Raw genomic sequence first — 20,282 nt, 5'->3', positions numbered from 1 at the left:
GGGTTAGATCACACTTTGATTTGACATCAAAATGTGATGCTATAACAAACAATTTTAGTGAGTCATTTCACAGTTGGATCCTAAAAATTAGGGACAGACCCTTGCTTCAATTTGTGGACAAATACAACTTGGCTGTTATGGGCTTGTTGCATTAGAGAAGAGAGCTTGCATGTGAGATGGCAGATAATGAGTTAATACTAGCTGTTAGAGATGTGATTGAAAGACTTGAGAAGAAGTACACCAGGTATAAGGTTTCAAGAGTCTCACAAACTGGATACTGTGCCATCAACATAAAAAGTGAAAAAATATTTGTTGTGGATTTGGTTAAACAAGAGTGTGCTTGTATAGTTTGGCAAATGACTGGGATTCCATGTGTGCATGCTATAGCTGTGATCAGACCATTCAGGCCAAAAAAAGAAAGTTGGGCAAGGTATATTTTTAGTTGCTATTTAGTAGGACCATTCAAATGTTATTTAGTTGCTATTTAGTAAGATATTCAATATTAACAGGTATTGCAGTCCATTTTATCATGTGAATGCATTCAGAGCAACTTATGGTGGTTATATATTTCCATTTGACAATGAAGAGGATTGGGGCAAGGTACTTTTGGATTTGTCTTATCAATCATATTTCCAATTCTCCATTGGGATTCTTATGTATTGTTATATGACAGGTTAAACCAGAAGATGTTGTATAACCTCCACCACTCGAGAGACATCCAGGTAGACCTAAAAAACAGAGGATAAGAGGTGATGATGAAGAGAAGGCAACAAGTAAGAGAAAGTGTAAGAAATGTCTTGAACCAGGGCACAATAAGAGGACATGTCCACTAGGGAAAGATCAACCATCAAAGAAATCAAGAAAAACAGATGAAGCCAATGAACCTGAAGACATTAAACTTGAAGTTGGGAATGCGAAGAACAATGAAGGTGAACGGGCAGAAGAGGTGGTGGCAGAAGGTGGGCATGATAGCCCTACAAGAACTAGAGGTGGTGGTAGAAGAAGAGGTGGGGATAATAATGTGAATGTGCAGCTAGTGGTTGATTTCCCTGAAGCTGAAGTTCAGAATCTACAAAATGATGTCCCTAGAGCAAGGAGAGGTGGAAGAGCTGGTAGAGCTGGTGGTAGGAGAGGTGCAGGCCAACATGTGAATTTGCACCCAGTGATTGATGTCCCTGAAGCTGAACCTGAAGCTGAGAATCTGCAAGTCCCTGAAGTAAGGAAAGGTGGAAGAACTGGTAGAGCTGAAGCTGCAAATGTTAGGAGATATGGAACAAGAAGTGGTACAGGTAGAGGAGGTGGTAGACGCTTGGGCTGGTGGTTGGGTGAAGATTCACAACCACCCTCGACACCAGGACAATCTACACCTTGCATTGTGTTAAGTGAGTCTCTTACTCAATCCCAACCTCAGTAGTGTAGGCCAACATGTTGCTTAGTTGAGACACTCTATTTATTTGAGGTACTCTGTTAAAATTGGCAATGCTGCTTTCGTGGCTATTTATGGGCATCACATATTTTTTGTTATTTTGTATGCTTTATGGAAGTTCACTTTTGCAGAATGATCGATTATGGAAGTTATGGAAGTTCACTTTTGCAGACTAAATTATGGAAGTTCACCTATGCAGACTAAATTATGGAAGTTCAAATGATCAATTATCAATACAGGTTTAACTCGCTTTATTTTTGTTAGAAAATCATGTTTATTCATGTTGCACTGAGTACACACTCACTCCCCCCTCACTCACTCACTCACAAGTACTAGTAGGTAAATGACATTGTGGGCACAAGTGACAGCTCTTGCAGAGAGGAAATTCTTCTTTACATAATTGGCAACTTTGAAGCACCTCTTTGTTGGAGTAGATCTCTTGCACAATACTGCAAGCCTCGAATGAGCATTTAAGTAACTTGGTTTCTAGGGTACTAGCCTTGTTATACTGTAAAATCACACACATAAACCCACAACACCAAGCTTTAGGGCAGTGAACACCTATGTAAGTACATGTTGAGGCATGATGCCCTTCTTCCTTGCAAAATTGGCAGACCTGAAAAAACACATATTAGGGATTAGTGGCAACAATGATCTACCACATTAGGGATTAGTCCTAATTAAAATTGTTTATTTTGCGTTTGGTCCAACTGAACTGCCATTAAAGAGAAAGGTCGAACAGGTCACAAGGTGAGAAACTTACCTTTGGAGGAGAGAGAACCACCATTTCACTTCCACCCATTTTTTTAAGTGTATGTTTGAAAGGATTTTAAGTGTATTTTTTAAGTGTATGTTTGAAGGTAGGCTCCCATGGTCGAAATATATAGGGAGTGGAAGAAGACAACTTCTAACGACTATATTGATTGGGGCCGTTGGATCAAATCTTAATTTTACCATTTTTTTGTTTGATTTCAAATTTCACATCATAGACACATGCGAGGGGTGTTTTAGGTATTACAAAAACTCAGTTTTTCAGACCAACAGTTCAGTCATGGTCAACGCAAAGTTAACGCAGTTAACTGTCAATTTTGGCCCAATAGCTAATAAACGAACAATTGGTGACCAACTGCATATTACCCATTTATAATGTGGCCCAAAAGCTAAATACCCTACTTTATTTTTAGCACGTCTCTTTATGTTTTGTTTTTTTTTCAAAAGCCCCTGAAAAATAGGAAAGGAACCGAACCCTCTCTCTCTACCCATGTTTCTCTATTTCCTATTTAATCTTTATCCCCTCTTTTTATTATTATAATATTAATATTAGAGCATCTCTAGGTGGTAGTATAACCTGCCTTTTTCTTTATATTTGAAGAAAAAGTTCGGAATATCTCGGAATTCCATTTCTAGGTGGTCTCATTCACGGTCGCATCACCTGCTTGTTCGCAAATTTGCCAATTTGGATGCGGATGCGGAGTGACAATAGTAATATCGCGCGCCATTTCAAATGTCGCCCCCCTTTTTTTTTACTTTGACCACTACTACTGCGCGCCACTACTACTGTCGCGTGCCACAACTACTGGTGCGTGCTCCAACGGGAAAAAAAGGGCAAAAAACGGCCGAATTTCTACATCCATATATCTACACTCATCTCCTTCTTCATTTTCACACACAACACTCTCAACCATTTCACACACAACACTCTCAATGTCACAACCAAAACAAGGAAGGGGTCAAAGTTGGACAAATGAAGAAAATATTGCTCTTACTAGAGCGTGGATTGAGATTGGAGAAGGTTCTATAATTGGGAATGAGCAATCGGGACAAGTTTATTGGGAACGAATTATGGCTAGGATGAATCAAATTCAAGGTTTTGACCACAATCGTAAGTGGAAGGGAGTCTCACAACGTTGGGCGATTATTTTACCGTTCTTCAACAAATATAATGCTATACTAAGAAAGCTTGAAGAACAACCTCCAAGCAGGTGGGGACGTGAAGACATTGTAAGATTCGTTTATACTTCGTTTTATATACTACTTGATATTGATTTTTTTTTTAATAAACGTAGCTTTCAGACGCGGCAGCAACTTATGCGGCTACTACTGGGAAACCATGGATATGGAAAATTTGTTATAATAATCTAGTCAAAAATACATTAAAGTGGTAAATAACTCAGTTACGCAACGAAACGCTTGCTCCTAGACCAAAGAAGAAAGCAAGATCTGGAGATGTTGAAGGTTTCGATTCTTCACCCTCAACCCCCAACCCCTTCAACGCCTTACTCTACCCCTTCACCTTCACTGTACTCGGAATACGATCCTAGCAGTATTGAAGGTTTTTTGGAGAGGTCGGTCGGTAGGAAGCAGAGCAAAGAAATTGAAAAGAACAAGAAAGTTGCTTCTGCTATCGAGGGTAATGTTGCATCCACTGTTAAAAATATGGATGAATTTCTTGAAGCTTTTAAAGAAATTCGAAGAAATAAAGAAGAGATTCTAAATGGGCAATTTCAAAGTATGATGAAATCGAAGCAAGAGAAGACACAAAAAAAATTATTTTTGAAGCAAGAAAAACTCCGTGTTAGAGAGGAGGAAAATGAGACTAGATTGTTGGCAATGTCACTCGACAAAGTCAATCCTCGTTTGTGAAGGGTTTTAGAGCTACAACAAGATGCAATTGTAGCTAAATATAAAAAAAAAAAAAGCTGGATCAAGTAGTACAAATTAAGCTTCCAACGACGAAGAAGCCAATGATGAAGAAAATGATGATTGGCTTGATAACTATAGTAACTCTAGTAGTATGTAATAAGGGTGATATGTAATAGTTGTCTTTTATTTATTTATTTTTATTTTATGTTTTTGCAATCATGTATTAGTTGTCGTTCTATTAATAAAAATTGCAATTCATTTGCTAAATCAAAGGAAGTAAATTAGAACTTATCAAAATGATCAAATGAACAATTCTAAATCACACAACATAATAATAATACACAACATAAATAATCAAGTCCTCACTTCCTACATCGCCTCCTCTGCCGTGAACTCCTCCTCGACTGTCCTTCTGCTGAACTCTCCGTCTGTCCATGTGATGAACTCACCCTTGTGCGCTGAATCTGAGTCTGTAACTCATCAACCTGGCATTGCAAATCGTCATAATCCACATGAGCCTGGGAAAGAAGTCTCTCTCTCTCAACACTATAGGCGAATACCGAGGAGCGTAAGCCATTATTTACATGAAGGGATGTCTCATATCTCATGCGTAGCTCATCCTGAAATAATTATTCATTAATAATTTATGACATTTTCATAATAAACAAAAATAATAAACCAAAACCAATAAAAATAATTACCAGAGGTAGATGTCCAAGGTCAGGCTCTAATTGTACGACGCGAGTGTCATCAATAGAAGAAATGGGCTGGTAAATCGTCTGGCCACTCAGATCACTCAAACTGAAAACCCAAGGCCACTCTGACTGAGGGGGATCTGGCGCTGGAACAAATGTGTGTACAGGTCCATGCTGAAACGTCGGTTGTGATGCCTGGCCAATTTGGAATTCACGTCTGACACCCAAATTGCTAACCGTATGAATGTTGCATGTACGACCCACATCTGGAAGAAAATGACCAATAGATACCCTAAACCAATAACGGTAGTATTGCTCATAAGTTTGCAATGTAACTAGGTCAGAAGCATGTACCCAACTCCAATGCACGTTAATCTCGATGACTTGCTGTATGGTCATGTCCTTAGCCTCTGATACATGGGTAGGCAGATCAGGGGGGATACCAAAGTATGGTGTGAGCTGTCTGTAACATCTATCCCCTAAATACCACTCCATATCACTCCCACAAGTGCATACCATCCTCCTATGAGAAATGAACAATACGTATCTACAGTCATTCACGCCGAGGTGCACATATGTCTGCCAAGGCCTTCAAACAATAGAAGCCTGTGTGCTAAGCTCGATCTGGGTTCGGACAGAAGTTATGTTATGACTGATCTCACTGGTTAGACGAGCTCGATGAGGTCCGTGCCAAGCCCTGAGCCTAGGCCTCTCATCGGTATACTCTGTGAGGATAGGATTTGCAGCACGGAAATACTCATAAAACCATACCTCTAAGAGAATGACAAACCCTCCATCTGGGGATTACTAACAACACCAGTTTGCCGAGAAGCCCTATCTAAACAACACAACAAATGACAGTATATGGCTCTACCAAAATCAATACCGCCCAACTCATGCAAGTGCTCAAAGTTGGCTAGATACCCCAAGTTAATCGTGGAATGGCCAGAAGGAAAAAAGAAGACGCCCATCAAATATATACAAAAAGCTCTTACATACTCATCAACATGTGCTTGACCGACATCAGAATCAAGTGACAAATAATTTATCAAAAACTACAACCCTGAATCAGTAGTCAACGGTGTAATGTATACAGCCTTGATACCAGAAATCCTAACACCAGCACTGTCATATGACTCCTCGGTCAGACAAGGGAAGAAAGTCATCATTTGGGCACAACTCTGGAATTCAATGCTACATCTCAATGGATTACCTAATCCTATACTCAAACCAGATATCATGCAAAAATCTAATGGAGTGAAGCCCAACTCTCCCTGAGGGAAGTGAAAAGTATGTGTACTATCCCACCATCTCTCAACTAAACCATTAATAACTCCCTGAATGTCAGTCTTATTGTAAGGTATGTCAACTAGATGACCAAAGGGAGTCGTTAAAATTGCATCTCTAATATGGTCAAGTGCACCGACTTTTTTAATATCATCCCACCACGTCTTAAGCGCACGTGGAGTGCACCGAACCTGATACATAACACATCTCTGATGTACGCAAAATGAAACTAAAATTAATAAAATAAAAATAAAAATGTACGTATTTAACTACTAAAATTAACTACTACTACTACTAATATATGAAATTAAAATTTAAGAACAACTCTTGAGACATGCCTATCATGAAACCTCATAGACACCGGCCTAAGATGGTTGAAATCAATAGCCTCAGCAGGAAATTCAAAATCGACTTGCTGATACTGAAGCAGTAATGGATCGTCAGCCTCAGCTCCCTGATTTCCAGCTCCAGAAGTGGTTGGTTCATCATCTAGATCACCAATGGGATTGTTCCAAACATATGCACTATTACCACTGTTTTCTTCTTCCTCACCGTCACCACTCCATCGTGTTTGGTTATTATAGACGTATTCGTCGTCGGAATTCATTTTTTTGCTAGAACTAGATAAACTAAGTTGAAAAAAAAGTTGTGAAATGACAAAAGTCCGACTGTCGCGTGACATTTTATTAAGCATATCACGCGATAATATCGCACAAGGTGGGGTCTACAATAAATTTTGCGGGCGCAATTTGTGACCACCTAGAGTTGGTCAAAATTTGCGACCAACTTCTTCAAACTTTTTCTTTAAATATGAAGAGTATGCTACCACCACCCAGAGATGCTCTTACTTATTCTTTTTATAGTAAAAAGGAACTAATAAATAACAATAAAAAAAATGGGGTGTTATACATGATGTTGGCCAACAAGCGCCAAGAGCTAGAAGAGGAGGGAGAGCACCAAGTGGAGGAGCAAGCAACAGGGGAGGGAGAACACCTTGGGGAAGAACTGAAGAAGACCACCAAGTGGAAGAAGAGGATCAAGGGGGTTTCATTACTAGTTTGGTGGAGAGGATGATGGTGGTGGTCATGTTCAGACACCAAGTACACCATGGAATTCATCTACTCCTTGCTTCAATGAATCTTTAACTCAAACCCAGTGAGATCACATCACTTGTTGTTGGACTGTCATTTTGTCTATTTTTTGTTTTCAAGAATCTTATCACAGTGCTCTGATTGACTATAGTGCTATGGTTTTTGTGTTGAAGATCTTATTACTGTGCTATGTTTGTTTTGATATGTTAAGGGGAATGCACATCGTGTTATGTAATGTTTATGTTAGAAAGACTATTTGAAAACATACAACTTCATTTATGGAGTTGATAGAGTACTTGATAGCACTACATCCACACACATTACACATACAGTAGCACACACTGCATTCAACAGCTTACACATAGCGTTCATTATCACAAGTCTCACGCACTCTTGACACAACTATTAGGAAGATGACAACCAGTACGTGCACAACTCACACTCTTCACAAACTTCTAATTGTTCCTTGCACATGTTACAAATTTAGTGGTATACCTCTTTGTCAAAGTATATCCATTTCACAAAATCACAACTAGAATGAGAACACTTGAGATACTTGAATTGCCTAATTCCTTGATTCTTGCGACCTACCACAACTCTCATAAATCCACAACACAGAGCATAATCACAGTGAATGCCAAAGTATGAACATGTTGAAGGATAGTGGCTTTCTTCATAGCACAATTGACAATCTTGCAAAACAGTACACATTAATTAGCTTTTGGCCCTTCTGTTACTATCATCATATAGGTTTTAGTCATTTTTTTTTAGCAAATAGTTTCTAACTTCATTAACAGATAGCAAATAGTTCATACAGACGTGACTGGACTTCAGAAAAATCAAGTATCACAGGCATAGGAACTTAGTTATTATAAACAAGAGGATTATGAAGGGTTGCTGCTGCTGCCATGAGATGGGCATGTCTGATCAACTCCCTCGGGCAAAAGACAATTTTGCAGAAACTAAAACTAGCTTTGAGATTAAGTATCTCATGCAAAAGATCCTCACAACACCAAGACACTGTAGCCGAAAAACTCCATTGAGCTCTTGAACAATGCCTTTATTATCTGAACAAACCACCACCTTGCTAACACTTAGCTGACGAGCTTGTTCCAATCTGACTTTTACTGCTTGCAGCTCTACCTCTTATGCTGAGCTTGCTGAGACATGCCTGCTTCCTGCAGAACATAAGTCAAAAGCCCATTTATTTAGAGTGTAGCCTACAGCAGCCTGTGAGGAAATAAGGTCGAAACTGCTGTCACATGCTAGCATAAAAAGGTCAGGAAGATGAGAGTCAGGTATCAGGTATTTCAAAAACACTGGAGAATGAGCAGGAATAATACACCTTCGTGCTTGTTCCAGCACTTGATATGGGTTAACAACTTTATGACGAGGATAAAAAACCAAAGAATTTCTATCTACCATAGGCAGTAGATGCTAAGATAGATAGGTTAAAAATAGTACTATCCTTGGAGGGACATTGAGAGATAACTTTAGTGATCACATCATCTGCACTAAACTGCTGATTCCATGAATGAAATTGCATAGCAAGGGGTGAGGCAAACCAAATTTTATCTAAATGAACACAACTGAAAAGGGCATGCTCAATGCTTTCAGTCGTATAGTGACAACGAGGACAGGTAGACACATGACAAACATACCGATCAAACAACACTTTCCTAGTTGGCAAAATGCCGTTAAGCATTTTCCACAAGAACATTTTGACTCAATGTGGGATATGAAGTTTCCAAATATAACACCAAGTATTTTTAGCAACTGATAAAGACCTAAGAGTCCTACCAACCTTAGATTGACTTATAAACCAACTATATGTCGATTTGACAGTGAAAATACCATTCTTTTCTAAAGTCTAAATGATATTCTGATCCAAATTTTGTGAGAAAATATGAGTTTGTAAAATCTCATCCCTAACATCTATAGTGAACATCTCATTTAACAAGCTAATGTTCCAAGCATTTGTAATATTATCAATCAAGTCAGAAACATACCTCACAGATCTCATAGGATCCGGTTTAGGTCCAAAAGGTTTCTTAAAAGGCAGAGAAGGAATCCAATTATCCTCCCAAATATCAATGTTTTGTCCATCTGTTATCCTTCAACAGTGAAGAGAGGAGATGTCATTTCTTACCTTGATGATGTTTTTCCACCACTTCGAAGCAGAGTTACTTTTCTTGGCTTGCAGAAAGGAAACATGTCAAAAGTACTTATCTTTAATAATCTTAACCCATAACAAATCAGTCTCAGTCAATAGCTTCCAACATAGCTTAGCTATAAGAGCTTTATTCTGATACAGAGACTGTTTAAATCCTACCCCACCCATGCTTTTCTTACTACAACATGCATACCAATTTAACATATGCAACTTATTACTACCATGTTCATTATGCCCCCACCAAAAATTAGCACTTATCATATCCAGGTTGTGACAAAAAGATTTATTAAACAAGATAGTTTGCATAGAGTAAACAGGGATATCAGACACAACACTTTTAATGAGAGTACTCCGCCCAACCATAGACAAAAATTTTGTGTTCCAATTTTGTATCCTAGATAACACGTTTTTCATAATCCTAGAGGTACTAATATGATTGGGTTTGGCAGGGTTAAAATCAATACCTAAATAAGAATTGCTAGTATTAGTTAACAGAATTTTTAAAATCCTAGAGATGAGATTCTTATGCTTATGATGCAAGTTATGACTAAACAACAACGAAGACTTGTTAAAGTTGACCGACTGACTAGACATAGCGCAGTACTGTTTGATGCCATTTAAAATATGGTGGGCTTCAGCTATGTTAGCACGCATGAAAATGAAACAGTCATCAACAAACATGAGATGAGTTACTGGTACAGATGATCTAGAAATATGAATGCCATGAATATGCTTGGAAGTTAAAAGAGAAGAAATTTTTCTCGATAAAAACTCTGAACATAAAATGAAGAGAAAAGAGGATAAATGATCCCCCTGACGAATGCCCCTAGATGCATAAAATTTACCAAAAGATGAACCATTAAGGTTGAGGGAGGAAGAAGTAGAAGTGAAGCAAGTCTCAATCCAATTGATCCATTTTTGACAAAAACCAAATTGCTCCAACATTCTAAAAACAAAGGGCCATTCAAGCTGATTAAAGGCTTTATGCATATCAAGTTTGATGGCCATACAACCATGTATGCTTTTTTCCGTTTGAGCTTTTGCAGTAGCTCATGTAAAATGATAGTGTTATCAGATATTTGCCTCTGTTTAACAAAGGCAGACTGCATAGGAGAGATCAACTTATCTAAGAAAAGCTTAAGCCGATTAGCAAGAATTTTAGAGATAATCCTATATACAATATTGCATGGACTAATATATAGGACGATACAAACTAACTTTGTTAGGATGTGGGATTTTAGGAATTAGCGTGATATTAGTATGATTAAAAGTTTGAATAAGACTGTTATGTTGGAAAAAATCTTGGATAACATGCATAAAATCAATTTTAATCAAATCCCAGTTATCTTGATAGAATAGAGGTGTAAAACTATCAGGTCCATGAGCTTTACCTAGATCCATAGCAAAAGGAGATGCATGTATTTCGGATACAGAAAGATCTTGAGTTAACAAATCATTATCCAGGTCAGTTATAAGATTATCTATATAAGGAATATGATCAGGAATAGTGGGATTAGAAGAAGAAAATAGAGTTTGATAAAAATCAACTATGTGATTACCTATGTCTGTCCTGCTATTTAACCAATTATCATTTTCATCTTTTATCATTAGAATCTTATTCTGATTTCGCCTGCCATTGGTTATATTGTGAAAAAACTTAGTGTTATTATCACCTAAAGAGAGCTTCAAAAACCTGGATTTATCCCTCCAAAAGGCTTCTTGCTTAAGATTATTCTCACTAATTTTAGTTTGTATCTCATTCTCTAGAGCAAAAGTGTTATAGGTAGGCGTAGTTAATTGGATTTGACTTAAAGTTTGTAGAAGGTGTTGGATCTCGAAATAAGTTTTACTGAAGTGATGCTTGTTCCATTTTAAGAGACCAGTTCTGACTGCATCCAAGTTATTGATAAAAGTGTTGGGTGGGTTTAGAGATAACCAATTCTATTTGACAATTTCTTTATATGAAGGATCATGAGCCCAAGCACTTTGAAAGTAAAAAGGTTTCCGCATTTTTGGTTGTTTGGGATTGGAATAAAAAAGGATCATACTATGATCAGAATGAATAATTGGATAAGAGGAAATAGAAGCATTTGGAAAAAGTTGAAAAGCTTGTTCATTGAAAAAGGCTTTATCTAGCCGCTCTTTTGTTAGACTGAGGAGACTTTGGTTATTTGACCAGGTGTAGATGACTTCAGAAAAACTTATGTCATTGATATTTGCATTATAAACCAAATTTGCGAACTCATTTGAGGTTTTTGTATGTCGAAACGGTTTTCCAAATTTTTCCTAAGGATGGAGCAGTTCGTTAAAATCACCTATCATAAGCCAAGCATCCTACATAAAGCACTGTTGTGTACGTAGGTGATTCCAGAAAACAAATCTATCACTTGGTTTTGGCGGAGCATAAATAAAATAGACAAAAATAGTGGGTGGATGATTAGGAAAAGAGATCTCAGCATGAATAATGTTTTGAGAAGAAAAAACAATTTTTAAAATTAGATTTGAAGTCCACATGAGCTAGAGTCCGCCACTTAGACCTACAGCGGGAAAAAAAAACTTAATTGTAAAGGGTAGGTTTTGAGAACACAGTTTACTATATGTATCCGTCGCTTTAGTTTCCATAATGAAGCAAATATCAAACTTATAGATATTGAATTGTTGCATGATATAGTTAACTGTAGATCCTTTTTTACTCCCTCTACAGTTCCAAGAAGCTATTTTTAGAGAAGGGATGGAGGTGGCCATTTAGTGTAAGTAGATACATCAAAAAGGTTGAGATACACAGAAGCTTGTGTGGGATAAACAGAAGAATGTGATAATGCATAGGGAATGGAATCTGGTGTGAGATGTACCTGAGGATTGATGGGGAGTTGCAGCTCAAGGTTGATCGAAGTAGCCAGTTCTTTGCATGCAGCAGCAGCATTGCCACGATCAAGTTCATCAGCATCACTATCACTGGAGTCGCTTTCCATAACAAAGCATGGTATGTCCACAACCACTTTTGAATTAATGGCATCTTTAGGAGCGAGAAATAGTCTCTCTTTTTTTTATCGGAGGAGAGTACTTAGCAACAACTTTGTGATCTTTGCCATCTCGTGGATGCTTACGAGAAGTGAGGGAGAGGAGTGGTGTGGTGGGAACCAAAGTTGGGGAGTTGCTTGTGATGTTATAATAAGACATGTTTTTTGGACGTCTTTTAAAAAATCTTAAAGGTTTGGATGGGGAGATATCTAGGGGCTAGACTTGGGAATTGGATGAGGCTTGTGTAAGTATAAAGTTGTTGTCTGTAGGTAGATTGAGTGAAAAAAGGCCTTTTGAAAAGGTGAGATTAAGAAATTGGTAGTTATTTATATGCATGGTATTTGTCTGATGTAGTGTTGGTGTGATGAGTGGTTCCTTACCGGTATTAACGAAGGTTGTTGGTGTGATGAGAGGTTCCTTACCTTTTGATATTCCGTTTGCTAGACAGGACAACTCCTAGATTTCCTCAGGAGCAATGATTCTCTCCTCGGTTACTTCATCGGTTTGCATAGCATCAATTTGTCGAGCCAGAAGATGTACCTGAAGATTTTGATTTTCGTCCTACTCGCCACATGGCAGATCTTCAGATAAAAGTGGTTCAACAGCAGCCAAAATGTCACACGTTGATACTGCATGAGATAAAACTGCTGCCAAGTGTTCTTCAGAATCCTTAATTGAAGGAACAATTGGATTTCCATGTTCAGTTGACAGTTGATTATGTGACGCAAGAATTTTTGGGTTTTACTTGGTTATCAAGGAAGCACATCCACTTGGCAATTGAACGTCCAAGTTATGATCCACTGCTTTAGGCTGGGTAGACTTATCTTGCATTCGCATTCTTTGCATCGGTGTATCATTTTTCAGTTTTTTTGCGACACCACCTTTGAGCCAGCTTGTGTACCTTCGTTTGTTGATGAGGTTCTTAGCCCAACTTATTGATTCCTTCACACTACAAGCTGTTTTCTCATGCCCAAGTCGACTGCATTCATAGCAGAAAGCTTCTAGTCTTTCAATTTTGATTGGAAAGGCTAGTATGTTATGAGCGTGATCTTCACTTCGGCGAATATTGGTAAAGGACGATTGGCTTGTAATATAACTCGCACTCTCATGTAAGCTCTGTCATTATCAAAATATTATTGGGGATCAATTGATAGAACCTCCCCTATGGACGACCCAAGCTGTTTGCCATTTTCTGCGGTAAATCTTTCCAAAGGTAGTTTGAACAGCTGAATCCAGAAAGGCATAACAAAGAAGTTAAGTTTTTCAGGAGGTTTGTCTTGTTCCCAGGCTTTGAAGGACATTACATGGCCGCCAATTATCCAGGGCCCATTTTCGAGAACAAAATCGATCTCCTTCTTTGTGTGGAAATCAAAAAGGAAAAGCCCTGTTTTGACTATACGGAACTGGAAGTTTGAGAAATTCCATTGAATTTTTAATTGTTGATCAATATAGTTCTCAGTAAATGTCCTGTGAGTGATGAGTTTGCCATAAGCTTTTAGCATCCAAAGTTTTACAATAGAATCATCAATAGCGGGGAGCTTTGGTAGTTGTTGCTGCTTGCAAGTAAGATTTAGTGCCGAAGTAAACTCCGGACTCAATTCGTCGTTCAAGAATTGACTACCCGAGCTACCTGACTGCGACATCCCCACCAATCACCAGGTATAACCTGCAAGGAAGAGAGAAAATGAAAAAATGTAGAAGAAAACTAAAAGGTACAACTGGAAAAATTAGTATTAAAAGCACAGAATACGGGATATGGAGGAGTGGAACAGATGACTTGAAGTAATCGATGGTATATAGATGATATGCATAAGAGAAATAAGGTTGAGAGAGATAGGGTGGTTGAGAGAGATAAGGTAGAGGTAGAGATTGTGTGTAGAAAGGGAGAGGCTATAGGGAGAGGGATGGATGTTCTCTAGAAGAGGACGTCTCACTAAGAGGGTGTTTTCTCACTCAGCAAAGGAGGAAGCCATTGTTGGCCATAAGTTTAAGTGTTAGGTTTTAGTCCTTCTGATCTAACCTAACTTTACCTTAGGAGCGTGCGGCAACGACTGCAACAACATCACTTCCACAGTTCCACCCATCTTTCTCTTCTCTTTTCCCCATCTATTTCTCCCCATTTTTGTTTCAATGAATAACCTTACTAATAAGCAGCAGAACAACCTTAATTACCAAGGCTACATCACATATTTTGAATTAGAAAATTGAATTCCAATTGCTAGTTAACATATTCTCCATATTTTGACACGTGTAATATATTTTTTATTTTAAAACCAATGAGTCACGTGTAAGGCACGTTAAGGGTATTTTGGGTAATAGCAAAAAATGGGAGGTGAACTAATGCCCATGGTTGGTCAACCCGGCCAGGAGGAACAAAACCTAATAATCGATCATTTCCAGACCAAAGCCTAATAACACTATAATTAGGAGGACCAAAACCCTAAAACCCCTTAACATTAAGCATCATAAGGAGTTCTAGAATGATTGAACAAGTTGCCCTTTTGTTCTAAAGTTCAGCACCAAGGATTTGTTTTGTAGATGAATATAAATTTCAATAATGGTTCTATTGAAGTACATATCGACATACACACGTATGCCAATTAGTAAAAATAAAACATAATACGTGATATTTATCAAGTGTCCTAGAAATTATTCAGACGGACTTTAGTAATCAACCCAATGCCATAGATAACTTCATATTTATCAAGCTTATATTGCTCATGATGAACTTTTAGTTTGACTTCTAACCTGAGATCATTGCAAACCAGTAGAACATAACCCATTCACCTGAGATTGCAATCAATACCCTGAAAAAAGAAAAAAAAAAATACAATTAATGAAAACTAACAAAGTTGTTGATCGAGTTAAGTCAAGGTCATAGTGCATCTAGCTAATTCAAGGACATAATAAAGAAATGCAGAGTAGGAAAACTTGTTAATTCCATATCATACTCTCGCTAGATCAAGTTTAATACAAAGAAATTGTGTTAATTAAGCGAACCCCAAACACAACAATAGATATTTGCTTTCCATTTTCATCGGCTAAGACAACATCTGTGTTGTCACTACATTTTATAAAAGAACGATGCAACTAAGAGATCTTTATTAGGATCACGAATTTTGAATGATAAAAGAAAACTACTAACTATTAAGCATAAGAGTAATACTATACTGACACAGGAAAAATGACACAATCAAGACACAGTGACGTGGTATGTTGCAACATTGAAGTTACAGTGCTGAAAATAAGTGCTAAAAATCTCTTATCTGTCTCTCAAAACACTTTTTCTCTTTCTATTATGATCTTTCCGTTCTCATTTTTCCATTCTCATGTTTTTTTTTTTATAGCAAACCATCCATTCTATTGATTTTTCATGGAGCAACATTGATATTGTAATAATATTTCTGAGTGCAACATTGATGTTGCAGTGGTGGTTTTTCAGGTGCAACATTGATACTGCAGTGCCACGTCACTATGTTAGTCGACTGTGTCAATTTTTATGTGTCAGTATAGAATTATTGGGAATCGTGAGATTAGAAAAATCTAGAAAGTGACTCCTAGACTCATCAACACACGATCAAAGTAATTATAAAGTCTTCGCTCAAGAGTGTATTGACTAAGCCCGAGCTCTCAGGCAGAATGGCTAATTAAGTGGGCTATCCAGCTTGGGGAGTTTAACATTTTCTTTGTCCTACATGCTAATTATAAAATTGAGAACCATATATCCTAACTTATACAGTAGAACCTTCGTAATTTAATACCCTAGCTTGGGACCAGGCAAAATCTATTAATTAAGCGGGGTTTTGATTAGTCAGTTAATGATATTAATTAATCAATAAATTAATAGTTATTAATTTATCCAAATATTTATGAATTTTCAAAGTTTATTCTAGAAATATATTTCTATAGTGTTAAAGATCATATTATATTATCTTCATATATATTTCTTAGTTAGTGCATTACAAAAGATTAGAGATGAGATCCAGCTTGACTTAAATTTCATCACAAGTCAAGCAACATTGAACTCATATTCTAAGAAGGTATAATATTTTGCCTCATTTGTATTTTATTAATTTATGTAATAAATGGGCTCGACTATATTATGAATGGGGGTAGATAATCGAATAGAACCAAAGGACATAATGAACATGAACAGTGAAGGCGTGTGAATACACTATCCTTAAAAAAAGATTTCGCCCCCTCACAATACAACTCTCTCTGGAGGCTAAGGCTTGAATATCTTTGGTTGATGACTACAAGCCTTTATATAGAGGTTCAAGTCACTCACAAAGAGTTAACTAACCAATATAAGACTAAAACAATAATACATACTGCAAAACTGGTTTCCAAAAGTTTACCAACCAATGTGGGACTATTACACAAAAAACAAAGAGAGAAAGAGCACACTTGTTCATCTTCTCAACCAAACCCACATAAGTAATTTGAAAGACCAAAAGGAGAATTCTAACACACTAAACTCCACGGGGGTGTTTTGAAATCTATTATCTTATAAATTTAGATAAATTATTATTTGTTGCACTGGCCCAAGTTTGCAAATTTTATCATTTAAGCGCGATAATTAATTTATCACGTATTAAATTATCGAGGTTCTATTATATGAGATTTTTGTTAAACATTACATCATATCAAGTTGTAGTTACGTTATATACTTCTAATCACCTTTAATGCAACCATTTCTCTTAATTAGATTAGCACATCAACGATTAAATTGTTTTTCACTTTCCAAATTGTTGTTAGTAGACATTAATGTGGAAGACTGTTACATTTTTCTTTTGTCTAGGTACACGTTACAATATCTTGCCATGTTGAAATTGTTATAGCAAAAGTTTCGATCACTTTTGAAGTGAAATATCACCATTTTTTTTTTTTTTTTTTTTTTTTATAGTATACCCATTCACCAAATCCTACCTACATTAATATCCATTCTCCCAGGATGCTCATAGAGAGCCACGTCAGCAGATTTTATAAAAAAGTCCCTATTTAAAAAATAATTAATTGGTTGATTACTTACTTAATCTTATTATTGTTGTGTTTAGCAATTTATAAAAAAACGTTTTGGTCTTTTTACATGCTAGGGATTCAAAAAACCAAATACACGCCTAATTTGAATTGTTCGCCAGTGGGTAATTAAGTAATTAACAACCAAAACACAAAACCCTAACACACTTGAAGTTAGGGTTTTGACAGAGAGAGAGAGAAGAGAAGAGAAGAGATATGTCACAGTCACTAGAGTTATTATTGATACAATTTCTGATGCCAAATAACGATGCAAGAAGACAAGCAGAAGAACAAATTAAAAGATTAGTAAAAGATCCACAAGTAATCCCTGCTTTAATTCACCATCTCCGGACGGTTAAAACCCCAAATGTTAGACAGTTGTCCGTTGTTCTTTTAAGGAAAGAGATTACTGGTCATTGGGCTATCCTAACAGAAAGCAAAGTGATGTTATGGAACTAAACATTCACATACCAATCAGCTCATGTTTTGGTATGTGAATGTTTAGTTCCATAACATCACTTTGCTTTCTGTTAGGATAGCTCATCCTACTTTAAAATTCTCTTATCTATATATATATTAATCGTTACCTTCTCAACGGGAAAAAAACTCTTTGAAATTTTGTGCATTTCCTTAACTATAGAACAACCAATCTAAATACAACATAAGTTTCTAGTGGAGTAAGTGGGAGACACTTTTTTCTTATTTATTATTCTGTGTATGTGTTACTGTAGCTAATACTGTTTTCCATGAGTCTTATGATGCTTTTCCGTATCTTTGTAATTGAGTTTGTATACTTATCGATACACTTCAAATAAAAGTTATCTGCGACTTTACGATTTTAAGGATATCAATAACATCACTAAGACATACTTTCATCTACATTTGGTGAACTACATATGAAATCCCACTTCTTTTCCCCTATACCAGTTTCATTATTTTTCGGGAACTGAAGGGTTCTCAAATTGAAGAAGGTAATGTTAAATTTACTCATTGTTATTATATTTACTTAATTTTTATACTCTTCAATTATTTTTCATTCAAGTTTTAATTTGTTCATTGCCAAGAGATCTCATTTTCAAGTGGTTTAGTGTTTCCCCACATATAATTCGATAGTTGAATGCTTGAGTCTAATTAGAAACACTTGCTTTGTCATAGAGTTATTAAAGATATGATTATCATGTATAGTTGTTTTGGGATCTTTTGCTTCAAAACATATGGTATGTGACTCCGTGTTGCAAAGTACTTTGTAAATACTTGGCGCACAATAAGCGATTTTTTTATAACCCATTTGCTCGAACTTGCAGAATTTTGTTCCTTTGATGTATTGATAATTCAGATTCCAAAGAGAAAAGTGTTGCAATCTAATTGGACATGTACACATTTTTATTTCACCATATGCCTACGATTGGGTAGTTCATTAGTTTTGTTTAAGAATTTTATGCAAGTATTATGGAATTTATCATTTACATTTACAAAAACCCTGTAATCAAAGGGAACAACTATTCAAATGGTAATATTTACCGTAACTCACGTTACCAATTCAATGTCAATCACATAATTATCATGCATAATTTTGATACCGTCAAGTTTATACTAATTGATAAAAAAAACCTTATGTCGTAAAACACAAACCTTATCTTTATTTAACAAAACAAAACACGCATTCATGAAAATCACTAATTTATCTCAACATCACCTGTGATAATAGGAGGCATGGTACTGGATATCTATGCAAAACCAATTACTCTACCTCATCCAACGACAACAACTCCTGGACATGTATATATTTGACTGCATGCTCATTAAGTGTATTATTAATGTAAGCTAATTTTAATGATAAGTAAGAGAGTTTGTAGTGGTGAGGCACTAACATGAAAAGGGCATGTAGTTTGGTTGGTGAGATGAGAATATGATAACATGTGATGGGGTTATGGGAAATACAATTAAGGGCACACATGCATTAGCATGGAGAGGTAGAATATTTAAGGTTGGGAAGAGGATATATTCTGCCTCAGTGTGTTTTTGGCAGTTTGGAGAAGTGTAACTATTGATAAGATCGGGAAGATAGGTAGAGGCTGACAGGAAACATTATAGTGTGAGAGAAGGGATTGATATTGAGATTGGAGAGGAGATGTACATGTGTCTGCCTCCCTGTGTTTGTGTTGGATGACACATGTGTCTGAATAAACTCTTTTTCATATATAGGCTGACGTTCCAAGCAAAAATGATGAAAAAATAACAAATTGTGATACTTATTAATAAGACTAAATGTTACTTTGTCCATTTTCCTTCTTTTCCTGTTTTCTTTATTTATTGATTGGAACTTTCCTGTTCAGGTATACCGTACCATGTGGTAGGAGGAGTAGCAAGGAATGTTGTCGAATGCATGTCATAGCTTGGAGCTAAATCTTTTATGATAAACATTATTGGGCATGACATGGCAGGTGATGTTTTTGTTGCTAACTCCATAACAATTTCAGATATAATTGGGAACCAAATGTAGTTATCTTTATTTTATTTTTTTAATTGTATATAGATCTCATTATAATGTTACTAGGCTGTCTGGAAAAAATGAAAGCTAATAAATACAAACTTAATTAGTAAATTTTTCTTATTTGAAATTCACAAATACAAGTACCTATTGATGGAATACTGGAAATATGCTGGACTTAGTACAAAAGGTTAATTGTTCTCATTACAATATAATGTATTTTGGTCTGCAAGATCTTCGATAGATGAGGTTGAGTCGTTAATATAAAATATGATCACAGTTAGCACTATGCCGCTATCTACTAGACTACTAACCATTTTAGATACCGGTCAACACAAATTTGAGTCCCAAATTAATTGGGGCCACAATCGACAACGCGGATACAAATTGTTGTTTTTTCAAAATAGTCCAAGTTTTCATAATATGTACTTATTTT

Source organism: Coptis chinensis, chromosome 6 (genome assembly GCF_015680905.1).
Source record: "Coptis chinensis isolate HL-2020 chromosome 6, ASM1568090v1, whole genome shotgun sequence".
NCBI lineage: Eukaryota > Viridiplantae > Streptophyta > Magnoliopsida > Ranunculales > Ranunculaceae > Coptis > Coptis chinensis.
This window is presented reverse-complemented; position numbering follows the sequence as displayed.